This window comes from Rattus norvegicus, chromosome 15 (assembly GCF_036323735.1).
Source record: "Rattus norvegicus strain BN/NHsdMcwi chromosome 15, GRCr8, whole genome shotgun sequence".
Taxonomy (NCBI): Eukaryota; Metazoa; Chordata; class Mammalia; order Rodentia; family Muridae; genus Rattus; species Rattus norvegicus.
The window spans coordinates 33,585,990-33,609,773 of record NC_086033.1 but is presented as its reverse complement, the minus strand read 5'-3'; the positions used below and the strand labels follow the sequence as shown (position 1 = coordinate 33,609,773).

At 44.2% G+C, this 23,784-nt stretch overlaps 2 pseudogenes; one reads left to right on the top strand and one right to left on the bottom strand.

Annotated features, from left to right (window-relative positions):
- The first annotated feature begins 3,306 nt into the window (after positions 1 to 3,306).
- On the top strand, positions 3,307 to 5,578 carry LOC134481971 (mast cell protease 1-like; annotated as a pseudogene).
- A 14,565-nt stretch (positions 5,579 to 20,143) lies between these two features.
- Positions 20,144 to 23,140, bottom strand: LOC134481970 (mast cell protease 2-like; annotated as a pseudogene).
- Positions 23,141 to 23,784: the final 644 nt, after the last annotated feature.

The window sequence follows — 23,784 nt, the reverse complement described above, 5'->3', positions numbered from 1 at the left end:
CTCTGATTCCTTCAACGGGGGTCCTATTCTCAGTTCAGTGGTTTGCTGCTGGCATTCGCCTCTGTATTTGCTGTATTCTGGCTGTGTCTCTCAGGAGAGATCTACATCCGGCTCCTGTCGGTCTGCACTTCTTTGCTTCATCCATCTTGTCTAATTGGGTGGCTGTATATGTATGGGCCACATGTGGGGCAGGCTCTGAATGGGTGTTCCTTCAGTCTCTGTTTTAATCTTTCCCTCTCTATTCCCTGCCAAGGATATTCTTGTTCCCCTTTTAAAGAAGGAGTGAAGCATTCACATTTTGATCATCTGTCTTGAGTTTCATTTGTTCTAGTCATCTAGGGTAATTCAAGCATTTTGGCTAATAGCCATTTATCAATGAGTGCATACCATGTATGTCTTTCTGTGATAGGGTTAGCTCACTCAGGATGATATTTTCCAGTTCCAACCATTTGCCTACGAATTTCATAAACTCGTTGTTTTTGATAGCTGAGTAATATTCCATTGTGTAGATGTACCACATTTTCTGTATCCATTCCTCTGTTGAAGGGCATCTGGGTTCTTTCCAACTTCTGTCTATTATAAATAAGGCTGCAATGAACATAGTGGAGCATGTGTCTTTTTTATATATTGGGGCATCTTTTGGGTATATGACCAAGAGAGGTATAACTGGATCCTCAGGCAGTTCAATGTCCAATTTTCTGAGAAACCTCCAGACTGATTTCCAGAATGGTTGTACCAGTCTGCAACCCCACCAACAATGGAGGAGTGTTCCTCTTTCTCCGCGTCCTCGCCAGCATTGCTGTCACCTGAGTTTTTGATCTTAGCCATTCTCACTGGTGTGAGGTGAAATCTCAGGGTTGTTTTGATTTGCATTTCCCTTATGACTAAAGATGTTGAACATTTCTTTAGGTGTTTCTCAACCATTCAGCATTCCTCAGCTGTGAATTCTTTGTTTAGCTCTGAACCCCATTTTTAATAGGGTTATTTGTCTCCCTGCGGTCTAACTTCTTGAGGTCTTTGTATATTTTGGATATAAGGACTCTATCTGTTGTAGGATTGGTAAAGATCTTTTCCCAATCTGTTGGTTGCCATTTTGTCCTAACCACAGTGTCCTTTGCCTTACAGAAGCTTTGCAGTTTTATGAGATCCCATTTGTCGATTCTTGATCTTAGAGCATAAGCCATTGGTGTTTTGTTCAGGAAATTTTTTCCAGTGCCCATGTGTTCCAGATGGTTCCCTAGTTTTTCTTCTATTAGTTTGAGTGTGTCTGGTTTGATGTGGAGGTCCTTGATCCACTTGGACTTAAGCTTTGTACAGGGTGATAAGCATGGATCAATCTGCATTCTTCTACATGTTGACCTCCAGTTGAACCAGCACCATTTGCTGAAAATGCTATCTTTTTTCCATCGGATGGTTTTGGTTCCTTTGTCAAAAATCAAGTGCCCATAGGTGTGCGGGTTCATTTCTGGGTCTTCAATTCTATTCCATTGGTCTATCTGTCTGTCTCTGTACCAATACCATGCAGATTTTATCACTATTGCTCTGTACTACTGCTTGAGTTCAGGGATAGTGATTCCCCCTGAAGTCCTATATTGTTGAGGATAGTTTTAGCTATCCTGGGTTTTTTGTTATTCCAGATGAATTTGCAAATTATTCTGTCTAACTCTTTGAAGAATTGGATTGGTATTTTGATGGGGATTGCATTGAATCTGTAGATCGCTTTTGGTAAAATGGCCATTTTTACTATATTCTACTCTCCTCCTTCTAATTCTCTGCCTGCCATCCCCCTTTCTTCTCCAGCAGTTTCAGTGTCTCTAAGGACTGACAAACCTTTTCCCGTTATCATGGGTATTAAGTTCTCCTTTGAAAGGTAAGATTCTGAAGAGTCAATAGGTGTGGATCTCAGCTGTGTCCCACAAACTAGTCCCTCATGCCATGGCTTAGAGCTGAAGGCCTCCATTCATCCCTCTGCCATGTGGTCTTTCCTCAGGGACACCCAGTCTCCATTATACAGAGGTCTGAGTTGTCAGATCCAAGCCTGGGAAACTCTGAGGCTCCATATGACAGTCAATACCTCTTTTTACAAGACCTAGAATTTTTCTGCAGATTCCATGATTCCAGAACGCCAAGTCTAATTATGTGGTTCATCGAGATGGATAGTCTTGGAGTGCTTGTGTGAGTTACACTCATCTATACACACTATACCTTTTTCTTTGAAATTTGGCCACAATGAGTTGTTTTTATCTGTAAACAAAAGTTTTCAATTTTATTTTGAACTCAATATTATGTCCAAGCCCATCACCTTCTTTGACCATGTTTCTGAGTACTCAGACCCAGTGAGCAATGTCTGTACACTCTTATGATCTGTGCCTTGTCTTGCATGGCAGATACTCACGATCTTTTGTTCTGTGATACCTGGAGAGTCAATTGACTTCAGCCTAAATGTGTATTACAACATCTAAGGGACTATTACTATGACGAGATCAGAACACGCACTTACCGAAGCTGTTCTCAAACTGTGGGTCATGACCCCTTTAAGGGTCAAATATATATCCTGAATAGTAGATATTTTACATTAGAATTCATAAACATAGCCAATTTAAAGTTATAAAGTAACAATAAAATGTTTTAATGCCTGGAGTCACCACAACTTGAGATACTGTATTAAAGGGTCACATCATTAGGAAGGTTGAGAACCACTGACTTAATTAAGTTCATGGTCATGCCTTACATGCTGTGTATTCAGTACACACTCATTTTTCACTGTCACATTGTATCATCTCCTATTTATTTTAGTAAAGACATGATGCCCACACTCTGGTCAACACAAACAAGAGACTTCAGGCTAAACCAGGCTGCCACCAGTTTTTGCGAATAAAATGTACTCCTTTTCACCCTTATGTTCATAGACTACAGATACAGGTGTTTCTGTGACAGTGACAGGTGAGATTTTACACATATGCAGCATGGGTCTGAAAGCAGATGATAAAACCTGGGGCTTACAAGAAGTGTTCCATGATCCCTGGTCAAGGTTCCCCTCCTTTTGTGTTGCTGTCCTGTCTCCCAGGGGCAGCTTTCAAGGGTGCTGTCACCACCTCATCAAGGGATCCAAGAGTCTCAGGTTCTAGCCACAGATTCAACACTACCAAAGAGCAGAGCCATGAGAATTTCTGATAAGGAAAATAGAGCTTGTCCAAGCCATACCTGTGGTTTGCAGCCCTTCTTTCCTCCTACTATGGAGCTATAAAAGCAGGAACCAGGACAGGAACACACCAGAAGCTGACCCCAGCCTGCACCACTGGCACGATGCAGGCCCTACTATTCCTGATGGCTCTTCTCTTGCCTTCTGGGGCTGGAGCTGGTGAGTTTGATCTTCATTTCCCTACCCTCTGAGCTTTCAGCAACCGACATTAATCTCTCATCTTTGATAAAGAGACCCTGGAATATGAGGCAGGATCCTAAACTGACATAGTCTAGGGGAAATCTCTAGGACAAGGAAGAATGAAAAACTACTTCCCCTTCACATCACTTCATCAAAAATGCTCTGTTCTGAAAGGCAGCTCTTCTCTTGCCTTCCCTTAATGTTGAGGAAGACACAATGAATGTACAAAGATATGCCTAAAGGAAATAGAGCATCAGAAACACTAATGGTCATTGTGTTGTGAATGAATGATGAGGGTGGACAGGGAGGTGTGGGTGGAAAGATCAACAGGAGAGAAAAGACCAAAGGACCTGTGGAGGGGCCTGAGCCCCATGTGAGGTGGGGTGGGCTTGGAGCAGTCGCTCAGCTTTAGCCCCATATTTCTCTGGCAGTACTGTGTTGGGGGCCTGCAGGCTTGTGACTGGGGACTGGGTGTTCTTTGTTCCAGAGGAGATTATCGGTGGTGTGGAGTCTATTCCTCACTCCCGCCCTTACATGGCCCATCTGGACATCGTCACTGAAGAAGATCATGTGACATTCTGTGGTGGGTTTCTCATAACCCACCAAGTGATGATGACTGCTGCACACTATAATGGAAGATAAGAGGCTTCTCTTCCTGTGAAGACATCCATGAGCCAGAGTCACAGAGCAGCAGAGACCCAGGAAAGACTCTGAGCCCTGCTTATCTCCAGATTGGCTCTTTTTTTTTTCAGAAGTCAGAGCTTTAAGTCAGGACAAAACTACAATTCTTTTCTTTTTTTTTTTTAGTGCTACCAGTACTTAGACATGAACTGAGGTGTAATTGAATGTATTGTGGCCATTTGCTATGTGCAAAGCCATGGGTTCAGTCGAATCCTAGTACTTGTTGTGGTGTGTGGGGAGAGTTCTCAGCCTGTGTTTCCCTGAGCCTTGTCAGGAAGGTTGTGGTGCTGGGAGCTCCATCTCAAGTCTTGATCCTCTCTGCCCAGAGATAGAGGAGAAAAAGCCTGGTGTTGCTCTCCTCAGGAGTCCTCCTCCTAAGTCCAGCACTTTTCACTGATTCTTTTATTATCCACCGAGAAATCACTGTCACCCTTGGAGCTCATGATGTGAGCAAGAGATAATCCACACAGCAGAAGATGAAAGTTGAAAAGCAAATCGGTCACCCAAAGTCCCATTACTCTTCTGGTCTCAATGACATCGTGTTACTGAAGGTTCAGTTATGTTTCTTGCCCTGCTTAGGTCTCCTATCCTTAACTCTCCTTGACTCAGGAATTGGAATTCTTTCCTGTCCTCACAACCCACTCCTGAATTCCCAGTGGGAAAGGACCCATGCCCCAGTCTCCTTCTTTGGTTTGACATCTCTTTTCTCCTTCCCACAACAGCTTGAAAAGAAAGCAGAGTTGACTCCTACTGTGGATATAATTCCCCTGCCACAGCCCCCTGACCTAATCAAGCCTGGAACAATGTGCTAGGCAGCCGGATGGGGGTGAACTGGAGTGACAGAACCTAAGTCCAATACACGAGGGGGGTTGAACTGGGAATAGATGAAGAGGACTGTAAAATATATAGGCGTTATGACGATAGCTTCCAGGCCTGTGTGGTCAATCCCACAATGTTAAAAAGAGCAGACAAGGTGAGTACACACTTGCATTTCCTCCCAACATCAGGAGACAGCATCAGTGGAGGAAATGTGCAAACAGCTCTCAATGGCAGTGACTAATGCCTGTGTCCTAAGCTCCTATCCCTGAGCTCTGGGAACTGACATTCTCCCTGTCCATCACATCTCCCTGTGCCCTAGCCCTTCCTGCAACCTTCCCATGAGGCTAGACACTAGACAGGAAGGGAATAAAGAGAGACAAGTTAGCGTTGGGGCAAGGACAGAGGGAGGGGAATCAGGCAGCAAATCCTTAACTTACAAATGAAAGTGAGCCAGCACATATTTCAGTCTGGGGCTAGCTATGGTGGGGGGTTGAAGTTGGGGGAAAGCAATCTTTGCTTATATTTTAATTTTTCTCAACTATAGGTAGACTCTGGGGGACCTCTAGTGTGTGGTAGAGTAGCCCATGGTATTGTATCTTATGGGTATCCAGATGCAAAGCCACCCCAGCCCCCACAGTCTTCACTCAAATTTCCCCATATGTGCCCTGGATTAATGCAGTCTTAAAGGGCAAGTAGCTAAAAAGCCTGACCAGCATTAGTCAGACTCTCCAAGCCTGAGCTCATCTGGTACCCTTTGTGTTCAACACAGCCAGGCCCCAGCATGTCCCAGCCTGTCCCCAGTCTGCCCTAGCCTGTCCCCAAGACAATCTCAAAGATACACAAATCTCTAATGATTGATTGTTTCCTGTAATGCACCTCGATAAAGACATAATCTCTCACAACAGTGTGACTCCACACTGTGCTCTAAACACTCAGCCCCTCTCTAAGCACAATGAAGAATTGATTTGAGCTACTACTAACTGGCCACATCAACAATCTTGACTACTGACCTCCTAGCACAGGTGTACCACTGTGGATTACTGAGTACTATGTAACATGCATGGCTGTGTTCTGTAAGATTTCATATCCAGAGTAGTGTGCACTTTTCTGTCCTCCACTGTCCTGTCTTCTCTATCCCTGTGTCTCAGCTCTTCTCCCCACAAACCCTATGCCATAGCCATTGTGTCTTTCCACACATTATAGAAAACTCCATGTGTAGGTTAAACATGGTTGTTGATCGCTTGTGTCCTCAACACTCATGCTACCTCTTAATTGGAGCTCTCAATAATGTACCTGCTGCTAGAGGAGAGCCTGCCCTCAGAAGTCCATGTGGCTACAACAGTTACTACAGGAGAGGATCAGCCCTTTCTGGATCGAAACACAACTCAGACCTCGCCATCACTGGGAAGAGACCCTCTAGGACTTAGCATGAAGAAGTACTTCCCATGGTGGCTCTAGACCTGCTTCAGAACCACCCAAATTCAACAGCCTTTCAGAAGAATGCCATGGGTAGTTGAACTTTTAAGTGGCTTGCTCTCCCCTTACAACCCAAAGCCCCCACTGTCTTTAGTGAGGGGAAATGACACATTAGTTCCAGGGTACTGGGGAGTCTGAAATGGAAGAGACTACACATGAAGTCTGCTAGGCCACAAGGAGGCCTAATATGATAGGCGTGGCAATCCAACTGCTGTGCCATAAACACTGATGCCAGGAGCAGCCCCACACCAGGACCTCAGCACCTCAGCCCTCCTCACAGCCTGGAAGTCTCATGTCTAGGTTGCCAGGTTCAGCACAGAACAGTAGAGATGATGTAAGGATAGCTATCAAAGTACAAGACTGACTGTAAGTTCTATTCTAACTCTATGGGGGCAGGGAGCATATGTGGGATTAAACCACCTAAAAGGATCTTTAAACAATAAAGAATCCACATTGGTTTATTGGGGTTTTTTTGTTTTGTTTTGTTTTATCTTTATTAACTTGAGTATTTCTTATTTACATTTCGATTGTTATTCCCCTTCCCGGTTTCCAGGCCAACATCCCCCTAACCCCTCCCCTCCCCTTCTATATGGGCTTCCCCTCCCCATTCTCCCCCAATTACCCCCCTCCCCCCAACAATCACGTTCACTGGGGGTTCAGTCTTGGCAGGATCAAGGGCTTCCCCTTCCACTGGTGACCTTACTAGGATATTCATTGCTACCTGTGAGGTTGGAGCCCAGGGTCAGCCCATGTATGGTCTTTGGGTAGTGGCTTAGTCCCTGGAAGCTCTGGTTGGTTGGCATTGTTGTTCATATGGGGTCTCAAGCCCCTTCAAGCTCTTCCAGTTCTTTCTCTGATTCCTTCAACGGGGGTCCCGTTCTCAGTTCAGTGGTTTGCTGCTGGCATTCGCCTCTGTATTTGCTGTATTCTGGCTGTGTCTCTCAGGAGAGATCTACATCCGGTTCCTGTCGGCCTGCACTTCTTTGCTTCATCCATCTTATCTAGTTTGGTGGTTCTATATGTATGGGCCACATGTGGGACAGGCTCTGAATGGGTGTTCCTTCTGCCTCTGTTCTAAACTTTGCCTCCCTATTCCCTGCCAAGGGTATTCTTGTTCCCCTTTTAAAGAAGGAGTGAAGCATTCGCATTTTGAGCATCCTTCTTGAGTTTCATGTGTTCTGTGTATCTAGGGTAATTCGAGCATTTGGGCTAATAGCCACTTATCCATGAGTGCATACCATGTGTATTTTTCTGTGATTGGGTTACCTCACTCAGGATGATATTTTCCAGTTCCATCCATTTGCCTGAAAACTCTCATCTTTCTTCTTAATAGTTAAGTAGTACTCCATTATGTAATGAACCACATTTTCTGTATCCATTCTTCTTTTGTGAGACATTGGGTTGTTTCCAGCTTCTGGCTGTCACAAATAAGGCTTCTATGAACATACTGGAGCACATACCCCCGTGGCCTGGGGCATCTTTTGGGCATATTCCCAATAGTGGTATAGCTGGGTCTGCAGGTAGATCTATTTCCAATTTTCCAGGAACCACCATATTGATTTCAACAGTGGTTTTACAAGCTTGCAGTCATACATACACAGGTATTTCTCTGCCATTCGATATTCCACAGCTGAGAATACTTGGTTTCGCTCTGTGCCACATTTTTAATAGTTATTTGATTCTCTGGAGTCTAACTTCATGAGTTCTTTGTATGTTTTGGATACTGACCCTCTCTCAGATTTATGCCATTGGTAAAGATCTTTTCCCAATCTGTGGGTTGCTATTTGTAGTCCACCATATAAACAAACTCAAAGGAAAAAAAAACACATGACCATCTCATTAGATATTGAAAAAGCCTTTGACAAAATACAATACTCCTGCATGTTAATAATATTGGAGGGATCAGGAATTCAAGGTCTATACCTAAACATAATAAAAGCAATGTACACCAAACCAATAGCCAACATCAAACTAAATGGAGAGAAACTGAAAGCAATCCCATTAAAATCGGGAACAACACAAGGCGGCCCATTCTCTCCCTATGTATTCAATACAGTACTCCAAGTTCTAGCTAAAGAGATTTTGTCTGGGTGTGGAGAGGATGTTGCTAGTGACACCTACTGGAGAGAGGTCAGAAATACTTTAAAGATCCTGTTTCCTATATGTTCTTTCCTATCTCCCCCTATATCTGATTCTGCCCCCTTTTCCCCTCCTCTTCACTTCTCCCACTCAGGTCCCTCCCTTCCTCTGTCTCCCATGAATATTTTGTTCCCCCTTCAAAGTGGGACTCAAACATCCTCACTTGAGCCTTCCTTCTTGTTTAACCTCTTTCAATCTGTGGGGGTGGATTATAGGTATCCTATACTTTTTGACTAATATCCACTTAACAGCAAGTACATACCATGCATGTCCTATTGGAGCTGGATTACCTCACTCAGGATGATTTTTTCTAGTTCCATCCATTTGCCTGCAAAATTCATGATGTCCTCGTTTTTTTAATATCTGAATAGTATTCCACTGTGTACATTTACCACATTTTCTATATCCATTCTTCAGGTGAGGCACATATGAGTTGTTTCCAGCTCATTGCTATTATAAATAAGGCTGCTATTGACATAGCGGAGCATGTGTCCTTGTCGTATGGTGGGGCATCTTTTGGGTATATGTCCAGGAGTGGTATAGCCACGTTTTCAGGTAGAACTATTTCCAATTTTCTGAGGAACAGCCAGATTGATTTCCAGAAGGGTAGTTCCAGTTTGCAATCCCACCAACAATGGAGGAGTGTTCCTCTTGCTCCACATCCTTGGCAGTATGTGCTGTCCCTTGAGTTTTTATCTTAGACAGTCTGGTTGGTGTGAGGTGGAATCTCAGGGTCATTTTGATTTGCACTTCCCTGATGACTAATAATGTTCAACATTTCTTTAAGTATTTTTGACCATTCAAGATTCCTCTGTTGAGAATTCTTTGTTTAGCTGCATACCTCTTTTTTTAATTGGCTTTTATTTTAGTCTAAAATCTTTAGGGTTTTTTATATATTTTGGTTATTAGCCCCAGAGGTCAGAATAATGAATGGAAATATGCAGCCACTGGGGGTGGGGTGGCTGGAGGTTGGGAGAACCTCTAGAATGTCCCAGAGGCCTGAGATGGGATGCCCAGGACTCATTGTGACCTTAGCTGAAGTGTCCAACAGTGGGGAAATGGAACCTGAAGAGACCACATCTAGTAGTTAGACTTAGTCCCCAGTAAAGAAATGGGGACAACAACCCACCTTCAAAATTTTTGACTGACAATTATACCTGTCTAAAAGAAATGGAGGGGCAAAAGAGGAACAGAGACAGAAAAAATGGTGAACCACTGACCAGCCCAACTTGGGATCCATCCCGTGGGAGGGCACCAAATCCTGACACTATTACTGATGCTAGGTTGTACTTACAAACAGGAGCCTAACATGGCTGTCCTCTGACAGACTCTATCAGCAGCTGACTGACACAGATGCAGATACTTACAGCTATCTATAGGATGGAGGTAAGGTACCCTATGGAAGAGTTAGGGGAAGGATTAAAGGAACTAAAGGGGTGGAAACCCCATAGGAAGACCAACAATGTCAACCAACCTGGACTCCAGGGAGCTCCCAGAAACTAAGCTGCAAACCAAGGAACATACACAGGCTGGTCCAAGGCCCCCAGCACATATGCAGCAGAGGACTGACTGCCTTGTCCGGCCTCAGTGGTAGAGGATGCACCTAATCCTGTAGAGACTTCATGTACCAGTGGGGGGTGCCTGGGTGGGGGCACCTTCTCTGCATCCTGCCTCTCCTAGCAGCCCAAGTCTTATGGCATCCACCCTGAATCCTACAACCCACCCCCTTCTAGAACTCTAGCTCCCAGGAGTGCTTTTAGAAACACCTAGTAAGAGGATCACCTTGTATACATTTTGCATCTTTTTGGCATTGCCCACACACAGCTGAGAGTTGTGTTGAAAACTGGTGAAGTGTTGACAGGCTTGGGGCTCCAGGAATCTCATCTTTACTTCCTCCAGCATGGCAGAGGCTGGTTCATTCACATTTATTCTGCCCCAGACAACTGCCCTGCACTTTAACCTGCATTTTTCTTTCTTGGAACCAGTGTTTATTGTCTGAGGAAGAGACAGAGAGAAAAGAGAACAAGCAATGGAGGAAGCCAGCTAGGATAGGAGCCCATGGACTTCAAGGTGAGAGCAAAGAGGTGAGAAGACCATTTCCTCAGACTGTGTGTGCAATTTAGTGTCATTACATTAGATACCTTTTTGCTTTCATAGCAACCCCATCAAATAGTTATTACTGTTTCAATATGATGACCTGATCTTTAGAGCATAGAGTTTAGAATTAGATCTTTCTGATTTCAAACTAAGGGTACTTTATGTTCAACCATCCAGGGGAAAGAGTCTTGGTAAGTGTGAGGGGAAGGTTAGTGTTAGGGTTATGAAGTAAGCAATTTGCTCCAGAAGGCTGGGATGGTTCTAAACTCCAAACTACAAGATCAATGTCTGAGAGTTAACACTTTCTCTTTTTTGTTAAAACTACCCTGGGAAATACCACTACTCTCTGTTTACAAATGTAGACTTGAGCTTCCTGGTTGCTGCCGCCGGCGGAGAGCTCTTGGGCAGCACCCCGTGAGCAAACTTGAGCCTCAGGACCACAGGTAAGACCAACTTTTCTGCTGAAAGAGACCTGCCTGGTGATCTCGGGACACACAGAAGCAGAATTCCTTTAGGACCGGGCACCTCCTGTGTTTACCGGGAGTCCCACACCCGCGGATCCCAACCCGCAGCAGCTCTTTGCTCCCAGACACCGTGAGAGAGAGACCCAACCGCCTGGTCAGGTGGTCACTCCTGAGGCTGCAGAGCGGAAGAGACCACCAACACTGCCCACCCCTGCCCACATCCCTGGCCCAAGAGGAAACTGTATAAGGCCTCTGGGTTCCCGTGGGGGAGGGCTCAGGAGCGGCAGGACCAATGTGTCTGAGACACCACCGGAACCTGAAGGAAACAGACCGGATAAACAGTTCTCTGCACCCAAATCCCGTGGGAAGGAGAGCTAAACCCTCAGAGAGGCAGACACGCCTGGGAAACCAGAAGAGACTGCACTCTGCACACACATCTCGGACGCCAGAGGAAAACACCAAACGCCATCTGGAACCCTGGTGCACTGAAGCTCCCGGAAACGGCAGCGCAGATCTTCCTGGTTGCTGCCGCCGCAGAGAGCTCGAGGGCAGCACCCCGGGAGCGAACTTGAGCCTCGGGACCACAGGTAAGACCAACTTTTCTGCTGCAAGTGACCTGTCTGGTGAACTGAAGACACAGGCCCACAGGAACAGCTGAAGACCTGTAGAGAGGAAAAACTACACGCCCGAAAGCAGAACACTCTGTCGCCATAACAGGCTGAAGGAAAACAGGAAAACAGGTCTACAGCACTCCTGACACACAGGCTTATAGGGCAGTCTAGCCACTGTCAGAAATAGCAGAACAAAGTAACACTAGAGATAATCTGATGGCGAGAGGCAAGCACAGGAACCCAAGCAACAGAAACCAAGACTAGATGGCACCATCGGAGCCCAATTCTCCCACCAAAACAAACATGGAATATACAAACACACCAGAAAAGCAAGATCTAGTTTCAAAATCTTATTTGATCATGATGCTGGAGGACTTCAAGAAAGACGTGAAGAACTTCCTTAGAGAACAAGTAGAAGCCTACAGAGAGGAATCACAAAAATGCCTGAAAGAATTCCAGGAAAATATAATTAAACAAGTAGAAGCCCATAGAGAGGAGTCACAAAAATCCCTGAAAGAATTCCAGGAAATCATAAATAAACAAGTAGAAGACCATAGAGAGGAGTCACAAAAATCCCTGAAAGAATTCCAGGAAAACAAAATCAAACAGTTGAAGGAATTAAAAATGGACATAGAAGCAATCAAGAAAGAACACATGGAAACAACCCTGGATATAGAAAACCAAAAGAAGAGACAAGAAGCTGTAGATACAAGCTTCACCAACAGAATACAGGAGATGGAAGAGAGAATCTCAGGAGCAGAACATTCCATAGAAATCATTGACTCAACTGTCAAAGATAATGTAAAGCAGAAAAAGCTACTGGTCCAAAACATACAGGAAATCCAGGACTCAATGAGAAGATCAAACCTAAGGATAATAGGTATAGAAGAGAGCGAAGACTCCCAGCTCAAAGGACCAGTAAATATCTTCAACAAAATCATAGAAGAAAACTTCCCTAACCTAAAAAAAGAGATACCCATAGGCATACAAGAAGCCTACAGAACTCCAAATAGATTGGACCAGAAAAGAAACACCTCCCGTCACATAATTGTCAAAACACCAAACGCACAAAATAAAGAAAGAATATTAAAAGAAGTAAGGGAAAAGGGTCAAGTAACATATAAAGGCAGACCTATCAGAATCACACCAGACTTTTCGCCAGAAACTATGAAGGCCAGAAGATCCTGGACTGATGTCATACAGACCCTAAGAGAACACTAATGCCAGCCCAGGTTACTGTATCCTGCAAAACTCTCAATTAACAGAGATGGAGAAACCAAGATATTCCATGACAAAACCAAATTTACACAATATCTTTCTACAAATCCAGCACTACAAAGGATAATAAATGGTAAAGCCCAACATAAGGAGGCAAGCTATACCCTAGAAGAAGCAAGAAACTAATCGTCTTGGCACCAAAACAAAGAGAAGAAAAGCACACAAACATAACCTCACATCCAAATATGAATATAACAGGAAGCAATAATCACTATTCCTTAATTTCTCTCAACATCAATGGCCTCAACTCCCCAATAAAAAGACATAGATTAACAAACTGGATACGCAACGAGGACCCTGCATTCTGCTGCCTACAGGAAACACACCTCAGAGACAAAGACAGACACTACCTCAGAGTGAAAGGATGGAAAACAACTTTCCAAGCAAATGGTCTGAAGAAGCAAGCTGGAGTAGCCATTCTAATATCAGATAAAATCAATTTTCAACTAAAAGTCATCAAAAAAGATAAGGAAAGACACTTCATATTCATCAAAGGAAAAATCCACCAAGATGAACTCTCAATCCTAAATATCTATGCCCCAAATACAAGGGCACCTACATACATAAGGGAAACCTTACTAAAGCTCAAAACACACATTGCACCTCACACAATAATAGTAGGAGATTTCAACACCCCACTCTCATCAATGGACAGATCATGGAAACAGAAATTAAACAGAGACGTAGACAGACTAAGAGAAGTCATGAGCCAAATGGACTTAACAGATATTTATAGAACATTCTATCCTAAAGCAAAAGGATATACCTTCTTCTCAGCTCCTCATGGTACTTTCTCCTAAATTGACCATATAATTGGTCAAATAACGAGCCTCAACAGGTACAGAAAGATAGAAATAATCCCATGCGTGCTATCAGACCACCATGGCCTAAAACTGCTCTTCAATAACAATAAGGGAAGAATGCCCACATATACGTGGAAATTGAACAATGCTCTACTCAATGATAACCTGGTCAAGGAAGAAATAAAGAAAGAAATTAAAGACTTTTTAGAATTTAATGAAAATGAAGGTACAACATACCCAAACTTATGGGACACAATGAAAGCTGTGCTAAGAGGAAAACTCATACCTGCAGAAAAAAACAGGAAAGAGCATATGTAAGCATATGTCAGCAGCTTAACAGCACACCTAAAAGCTCTAGAACAAAAAGAAGCAAATACACCCAGGAGGAGTAGAAGGCAGGAAATAATCAAACTCAGAGCTGAAATCAACCAAGTAGAAACAAAAAGGACCATAGAAAGAATCAACAGAACCAAAAGTTGGTTCCTTGAGAAAATCAACAAGATAGATAAACCCTTAGCCAGACTAACAAGAAGACACAGAGAGTGTGTCCAAATTAACAAAATCAGAAATGAAAAGGGAGACATAACTACAGATTCAGAGGAAATTCAAAAAATCATCAGATCTTACTATAAAAGCCTATATTCAACAAAACTTGAAAATCTGCAGGAAATGGACAATTTCCTAGACAGATAACAGGTACCGAAGTTAAATCAGGAACAGATAAACCAGTTAAACAACCCCATAACTCCTAAGGAAATAGAAGCAGTCATTATAGGTCTCCCAACCAAAAAGAGCCCAGGTCCAGACGGGTTAGTGCAGAATTCTATCAGACCTTCATAGAAGACCTCATACCAATATTATCCAAACTATTCCACAAAATTGAAACAGATGGAGCACTACCGAATTCCTTCTATGAAGCCACAATTACTGTTATACCTAAACCACACAAAGACCCAACAAAGAAAGAGAACTTCAGACCAATTTCCCTTATGAATATCGACGCAAAAATACTCAATAAAATTCTGGCAAACCGAATCCAAGAGCACATCAAAACAATCATCCACCATGATCAAGTAGGCTTCTTCCCAGGCATGCAGGGATGGTTTAATATACGGAAAACCATCAACGTGATCCATTATATAAACAAACTGAAAGAACAAAACCACATGATCATTTCATTAGATGCTGAGAAAGCATTTGACAAAATTCAACACCCCTTCATGATAAAAGTCCTGGAAAGAATAGGAATTCAAGGCCCATACCTAAACATAGTAAAAGCCATATACAGCAAACCAGTTGCTAACATTAAACTAAATGGAGAGAAACTTGAAGCAATCCCACTAAAATCAGGGACTAGACAAGGCTGCCCACTCTCTCCCTACTTATTCAATATAGTTCTTGAAGTTCTAGCCAGAGCAATCAGACAACAAAAGGAGATCAAGGGGATACAGATCGGAAAAGAAGAAGTCAAAATATCACTATTTGCAGATGATATGATAGTATATTTAAGTGATCCCAAAAGTTCCACCAGAGAACTACTAAAGCTGATAAGCAACTTCAGCAAAGTGGCTGGGTATAAAATTAACTCAAATAAATCAGTAGCCTTCCTCTACACAAAAGAGAAACAAGCCGAGAAAGAAATTAGGGAAACGACACCCTTCATAATAGACCCAAATAATATAAAGTATCTCGGTGTGACTTTAACCAAGCAAGTAAAAGATCTGTACAATAAGAACTTCAAGACTCTGAAGAAAGAAATTGAAGAAGACCTCAGAAGATGGAAAGATCTCCCATGCTCATGGATTGGCAGGATTAATATAGTAAAAATGGCCATTTTACCAAAAGCGATCTACAGATTCAATGCAATCCCCATCAAAATACCAATCCAATTCTTCAAAGAGTTAGACAGAACAATTTGCATATTCATCTGGAATAACAAAAAACCCAGGATAGCTAAAACTATCCTCAACAATAAAAGGACTTCAGGGGGAATCACTATCCCTGAACTCAAGCAGTATTACAGAGCAATAGTGATAAAAACTGCATGGTATTGGTACAGAGACAGACAGATAGACCAATGGAATAGAATTGAAGACCCAGAAATGAACCCACACACCTATGGGCTCTTGATTTTTGACAAAGGAGCCAAAACCATCCAATGGAAAAAAGATAGCATTTTCAGCAAATGGTGCTGGTTCAACTGGAGGTCAATATGTAGAAAAATGCAGATCGATCCATGCTTATCACCCTGTACAAAGCTTAAGTCCAAGTGGATCAAGGACCTCCACATCAAACCAGACACACTCAAACTAACAGAAGAAAAACTAGGGAAGCATCTGGAACATATGGGCACTGGAAAAAATTTCCTGAACAAAACACCAATGGCTTATACTCTAAGATCAAGAATCAACAAATGGGATCTCATAAAACTGCAAAGCTTCTGTAAGGCAAAGGACACTGTGGTTAGGACAAAACGGCAACCAACAGATTGGGAAAAGATCTTTACCAATCCTACAACAGATAGAGGCCTTATATCCAAAATATACAAAGAACTCAAGAAGTTAGACCGCAGGGAGACAAATAACCCTATTAAAAAACGGGGTTCAGAGATAAACAAAGAATTCACAGCTGAGGAATGCCGAATGGCTGAGAAACACCTAAAAAAAGTTCAACATCTTTAATCATCAGGGAAATGCAAATCAAAACAACCCTGAGATTTCACCTCACACCAGTGAGAATGGCTAAGATCAAAAACTCAAGTGACAGCAGATGCTGGCGAGGATGCGGAGAAAGAGGAACACTCCTCCATTGTTGGTGGGATTGCAGACTTGTACAACCATTCTGGAAATCACTCTGGAGGTTCCTCAGAAAATTGGACATTGAACTGCCTGAGGATCCAGCTATACCTCTCTCGGGCATATACCCAAAAGATGCCCCAACATATAAAAAAGACACGTGCTCCACTATGTTCATCGCAGCCTTATTTATAATAGCCAGAAGCTGGAAAGAACCCAGATGCCCTTCAACAGAGGAATGGATACAGAAAATGTGGTACATCTACACAATGGAATATTACTCAGCTATCAAAAACAACGAGTTTATGAAATTCGTAGGCAAATGGTTGGAACTGGAAAATATCATCCTGAGTGAGCTAACCCAATCACAGAAAGACATACATGGTATGCACTCACTGATAAGTGGCTATTAGCCCAAATGCTTGAATTACCCTAGATGCCTAGAACAATTGAAACTCAAGACGGATGATCAAAATGTGAATGTTTCACGCCTTCTTTAAAAGGGGAACAAGAATACCCTTGGCAGGGAAGAGAGAGGCAAAGATTAAAACAGAGACTGAAGGAACACCCATTCAGAGCCTGCTCCACATGTGGCCCATACATATACAGCTACCCAATTAGACAAGATGGATGAAGCAAAGAAGTGCAGGCAGACAGGAGCCGGATGTATATCGCTCCTGAGAGACACAGCCAGAATACAGCAAATACAGAGGCGAATGCCAGCAGCAAACCACTGAACTGAGAATAGAACCCCCGTTGAAGGAATCAGAGAAAGAACTGGAAGAGCTTGAAGGGGCTCGAGACCCCATATGTACAACAATGCCAAGCAACCAGAGCTTCCAGGGACTAAGCCACTACCTAAAGACTATACATGGACTGACCCTGGACTCTGACCTCTTAGGTAGCAATGAATAGCCTAGTAAGAGCACCAGTGGAAGGGGAAGCCCTGGGTCCTGCCAAGACTGAAGCCCCAGTGAACTAGACTGTTGGGGGGAGGGCGGCAATGGGGGGAGGGTTGGGAGGGGAATACCCATAAGGAAGGGGAGGGGGGAGGGGGCTGTTTGCCCGGAAACTGGGAAAGGGAATAACACTCGAAATGTATATAAGAAATACTCAAGTTAATAAAAAAAAAAAAAAAACAAATGTTGACTTGAAACTGAGACCACGATCACACTGCCTTTAACTGTTAAATACATTTTAAATATCTGCTTGGTGCTTCCCTGGACTCAGAAGAAGGAGTAATGAAGAGAAGGTCACACAGTGGAGTGCCATTTCTCTTGGAGACCTACAGGAGTTTGGTTCACAGGTGGGAAGTTAAGTGAAGTCCTGTGTTTTCATTTGCTAATGTTGAGAGCTGTCCTCTGACATCACATCACTAGCAGGGAGGAGGAGGATTTGGAACTGGAGAGGTCTTGTCTGGTGCCTCTGCATGAGTGAGACCAAGCCCCAGAGCCAAAGGCATGGTTTTTCTCCTGTGTCATTGAATATGGAGGGGTAGCAAAAGATTCTCCAATATATAACAAGGACACATGATCCACTATGCTCATAGCAGCCTTATTTATAATAGCCAGAAGGTGGAAAGAACCCAGATGCCCTTCAGCATAGGAGTGGATACAGAAAATGTGGTACATTTACACAATGAAGTACTATTCAGTTATTAAAAACAATGACTTCATGAAATTCTTAGGCAAATGAATGGAACTAGAAAATATCATCCTGAGTGAGGTAACCCAGTCATAAAAGAACACACATAGTATGCACTCACTGATACGTGGATATTAGCTCAAAAGTCCACAATGCCAATAAAATGACCCACAGAACATATGGAGCATAGAAGGAAGGAAGACCAGGGTGTGGATGCTTTAGTCCTGCATTGATGGGTGAATAAGACGATTGTGGGAGGTGGAGGGAAAGGGGGACCAGGTAGGGAGAAAAGAGGGGGGAGGAAATTAAGGGTGGCAGTATCAAGTACTGGAGGAGATGTGAGAGAGGTATAGAGGGTCAGGAAACTGAACAAAAATATGTAGCAGGGGGAATGGGCACCTGGGGAGTGCCATCATAGTGTCCCAGATACCAGGGAAACATGAGGCTCCCAGCACCCAATGGGGATGACTTTAGCCAAAATGAGCAGAAAAGGGGGAAACAAATCCAGTAGAGACCTCCTCCAGGAGATAGGCAGGGCTCTGGTTGAGGGATGGTGACACCCACCCATCTCAAAGTTTTAACCTAGAAATGTTCCTCCTGTTCAAAGGAAGAACAGGGACAAAAAGTGGAACAGAGACTGAAGGAAGGGCCAACCAGGGACTGCTCCACCTGGGGATCCATCATGTCTGCAGACACCAAACCCAACACTGTTGCTGTAGTCAAGAGGTGCTTGGTGACAGGAACCTAGTGGGGCAGTTCCCGAGGAAGTCTGGCCAGCAACTGACCAATGCAGACATGGATGCTTGGAGCAAACCATCAGACAGAGCTCAGGGAACCTGGTGGGGGAGTTGACAGAAGGACTGGAGGAGCTGAGGTGGGTTGCAACCCCATTGGAAGAACAACATAGGCTGCCCTGACCACCCAGTTCTCCCAGAGTTTAAGCCACCAACCAAAGTACCTGGAGGGATCCATGGCTCCAGATACATATGTAGCAGAGGATGGCCTTGCCTGACAGCAATGGGAGGGGAAGCTCTTGGTCCCGAGAGGCTTGATGCCCCAGTGTAGGGGGATGACAGAGCAGTGGGGCAGGAGAGTGTGGGTGTCTGGAGGAGTACACTCTATACAAGTAGAGTGGAGTGGGGATGGTGGTTGTGGGCTGGGGAGCTGAGGGAGAAGTAACTGGGTAGTGGGATATCATTTGAGATGAAAACAAATGGAATGATTAGTTAGAAAGAAAGAAAAAAGAAAGAAAGGAAGAAAGGAAAGAAAGAAAGAAAAGAAGGAAGAAAGGAAAGAAAGAAAGAAAGAAAGAAAGAAAGAAAGAAAGAAAGAAAGAAAGAAAGAAAGAAAGGGAAAGGAAGGAAGAAAGAAAAGGGGGATGGAGGGATAGGTAGTAGAGAACTAGGGTGCCAGTGCCACAACACCATGGCCCAGGTCCTCCAGCCTTGGGTGATGTTTCTTTTCTTGGCTGAAGATGAGGAAGAAGATAAGATTCAGTCCCCAGCAGGACATCAACCACATAAACATTGACCCCATGATTTACCTGCATTCTCTTTGCTACAGCTTCCCAGAATTCTGCTGTCTCTGCTGCCTCCCTTGTCTGCTTTATATGTTGTGTACTGCAGAGTTCAAATATGGTGTGAAGATCACGAAGCTGGGAGTGTGATTATTAACCAAGGAATTGGGGGAGGGAGATGATGAGAAGATGTAGAGAAGAACAGAACAGTGCACATTATCCTGGCTGTAAAAGCTTACTGTACACAGTCATGTATGTTAGATAATATTCAGTAATCCACAGTGGTACACATGTGCCTGGAAGTCAGTAGTCAAGATGGTTAGCATAGCAAGATAGTAGCTCAAATCAATTCTTCATTGTGTTTAGAGAGGGGCAGAGTGATTAGAGCACAGAGTGGAGTCACACAGCTGCTGTAAGTTATGTCTTTATTGAGGAGCATTACAGGGAACAATCCATCATCACAAACTGGTGTATCTTTGACAGCATCTTAGAGACAGTTGGGGACAGGCTAGGGACAGGCTGGGGACAGGTAGGGACAGGCTATGTTGAAGTCAAAGGGTACCAGATGAGCTTAGGCTTGGAGAGTCTGACTCATGCAGGTCAGGCTTTTCAGCTACTTGCCCTTAGGACTGTATTAATCCAGGGCACATGTGTGGAGATTCGGGTGAAGATTGCAGGGGGCTTTGCATCTTTATGTCCATAAGATACAATACCATGGGCCACACCAGCACACAGTAGCAGTCCGCCAGAGTCTCCCTATAAGTAATAAAAACCAAAGTATAAGTAAATACAAGTTCAAATATAGGTAATCCTGGAATGAGGTATGGGATCCTGGCTGGCTATGGGTCATAAGTTAGGAATTTAATGCCTGATTCCCCTCCCTCTGTCCTTGCCCCAGTGCTAACATGTCTCCCTTTACTCCCTTCCTGTCTAGTGTCTAGCTGTGTGGGAAGGATGTAGGAAGGGCTTGGGCACAGGAAGATGAGATGGACAGGGACAATGTCAGTTTCCAGAGCCTCAGGGATAGGAGCTAAGGACACAGGCATTAGTCACTGTCACGGGGAGCTGTTTGGCACATTTCCTTCACTTATACTGTCTCCTGATGTGAGGAGGAAAAGCAGATGTGTACTCACATGGTCTGCGGCTTTTAACATTGTAGGACTGCCCACACACATCTGGAAATTATAGTCATAACGACTGTAGAGTTTACAGGCATCTTCATCCATGATTCTCAGTTCAACCTCTCTCAGTATACTTGAGGTATGAACTGTCACTCCAATTCGCCCCCATCCAGCAGCCCAGCACATTGTCCCAGAGTGGATAAAGTCAGAAGGACTAGGCAGGGGAACTACATCCACTGCAGGTGTCAACTCAACTTGTTTTTCAAGCTGTTGGGGAAGGGAGAGAAGGGATGGCAAACCAGAGAAGGATGCTGAGACATGGGTCCTATCACAGCAGGTCCATAGTGACATAGAATTCAAGAGTGGGTTCTGAGGAAGAGGATTGGACAAGAGAGAATTCAATGGACTAAGCCAGGGGGAGAGTTAAGGAGGGGAGACCTAAATAAAGCAAGGGTGGATAAATGAGGGCACCTTCAGTAACATGATGTCATGAAGATTGGAAAAGAAGTTGTAATTTTTGTGAACAAATTGTTTTTTGACTTTTTTTTCTGTTGTGTGGATTCTCGCTTGCTCACGTCATGGGCTCCAAGGGTGACTGTGATTTCTCTGTAGATAGAGAAAGAAGCAATGAAAAGTCGTATGAGGAGAACTCCTTCCAAGGAGAGGGGCACCAGGTTCTTTCTTCTCTATCCCTGGGCAGAGCCCTAGACACACTTGACATGGAGCTCTGAGGACCCCTGCCACAGGGCTCAGGAAAACATAGAACTGAGAACACTTCCCACACCCCACACCCCACACCCCACACCCCACACCCCACACCCCACACCCCACACCCCACACCCCACACCCCACACCCCACACCCCACACCCCACACCCCACACCCCACACCCCACACCCCACACCCCACACCCCACACCCCACACCCCACACCCCACACCCCACACCCCACACCCCACACCCCACACCCAGGACTTGCATTGAACCAGAACCATGTCTTTGTACATGGAAAATGGTCACTGTACATTGAATTACACCCCAGCTCATGGCTGAGCTCTGGTCCCACTTGGACAAGACAAGAACTGTGGTTTTAGTTCTGACCAGGTCCCTGCTTAAAGCTCTAACCTCTGAACATGGAGATGACAGACAAATGCTCCACTGAGTGGCCTTCTGCTCCCTTTTCCTCTCTGTGTAAGGAGAGTCCATCTGGAAATGAACAAGGCTTGGAGACTTTCTTGGGGCTCTGCTGCTCTGTGACTCTGGCTCATGCATGTCTTCACAAGAAGAGAAGCCTCTTACCGTCTATTACAGTGTGCAGCAGTCAGCACAAGTTGACGGCTTATGAGAAACCCACCACAGAGGGTCACATGACCTTCCTCAGTGGTGATCTCCAGATGGGCCATGTAAGGGCGGGAGTGAGGAATAGACTCCACACCACCAACAATATCCTCTGGAACAAAGAACACCCGGTCCCCAGTCACAAGCATGCAGGGCCCCCCAACACAGTACTGCCAGAGAAATATGGGGCTAAAGCTGAGCGACTGCTCCAAGCCCACCCCACCTCACATGGGGCTCAGGCCCCTCCACAGGTCCTTTGGTCTTTTCTCTCCTGTTGATCTTTCCTCCCCACACCTCCCTGTCCACCCTCATCATTCATTCAGAACACAATGTCCATTCATGTTTCTGATGCTCTATTTCCTTTAGTCATTTCTTTCTACACTCATCCTGTCTTCCTCAACATTAAGGGAAGACCAGAGAGAGGTGCCCATCAGAACAGAGCATTTGATGAAACGGTGTAATGGGGAAGTAGTTTTTCATTCTTCCTTGACCTAGAGATTTCCCCTAGACTATGTCACTTTAGGATCCTGCCTCATGTTAGGGTCTCTGTTCCTCAAGCTAAGAGATTAAGATCGGTTGCTGAAAGCTCAGAGGTTAGGGAGATGAAGACCAAACTCACCAGCTCCAGCTCCAGCTCCAGCTCCAGCTCCAGAAGGCAAGAGAAGAGCCATCAGGAATAGTAGGGCCTGCATTGTGCCAGTGGTGCAACCTGGGGTGAGCTTCTGGTGTGTTCCTGTCCTGGTTCCTGCTTTTATAGCTTCAAAGCAGGAAAAGGAAGGGCTGGAAACCACAGGTATGGCTTGGACAAGCTCTATTTTGCTTATCTGAAATTCTCACGACTCTGCTCTTTGGTGGAGTTGAATCTGTGCCTAGATCTTGAGACTCCTGGATCCCATGACAAGGTAGCAAGTGCACCCTTCAAAGAAGCTCGCACGAGACAGAACAGAAACACAGAGGGAGGGGGACCTCAACTGGGAATCATGGAACTGTTCTTGTAAGCATCCAGGTATTACTGTCAACTTTAAGACCATTGCTGCTGTGCTCACTTCAGCAGCACATATACTAAAAATTGGAACAATATAGAGAGGCCCATGCTGCACATGAGTAAAATCTCACCTCTGTCACTGTCACACAAGCACCTGTATCTGTAGTATATGAACATATGGGTGAGAGGGAGGACATTTTATTTACAAGAACTGGTGGTAGGCTGGTTTAGTCTGAAGAATCCTGTTTCTGTTGAGCAGTGTGAGGATTTCTCATATTTATAAAATAATTAAGAGATAATAGAATGTGACTGTGAGAGATGAAGGTGTGTAGACAGTGTATTAAACACACAGCGTGGAAGGCATGACCAATACCTTAATTAAGTCAGTGGTTCTCAATATTCCTAATGGTGTGAACCTTTAATATAGTACCTCATTGTGGTAAACCTTTCACAAAACTGTTTTTGTTGCTACTTTGTAACTATAATTTTGCTACAGTTGTGAATTTTCATGTAAAATATCTAACATGCAGAATATATAGTTGACCCCTACAGGTGTCATAACCCACAGGTTGAGAACGGCTGCTATAAGTGAATATCCTGTTATAATTATACTAATGATCTCTTTGTTAGGCATTGC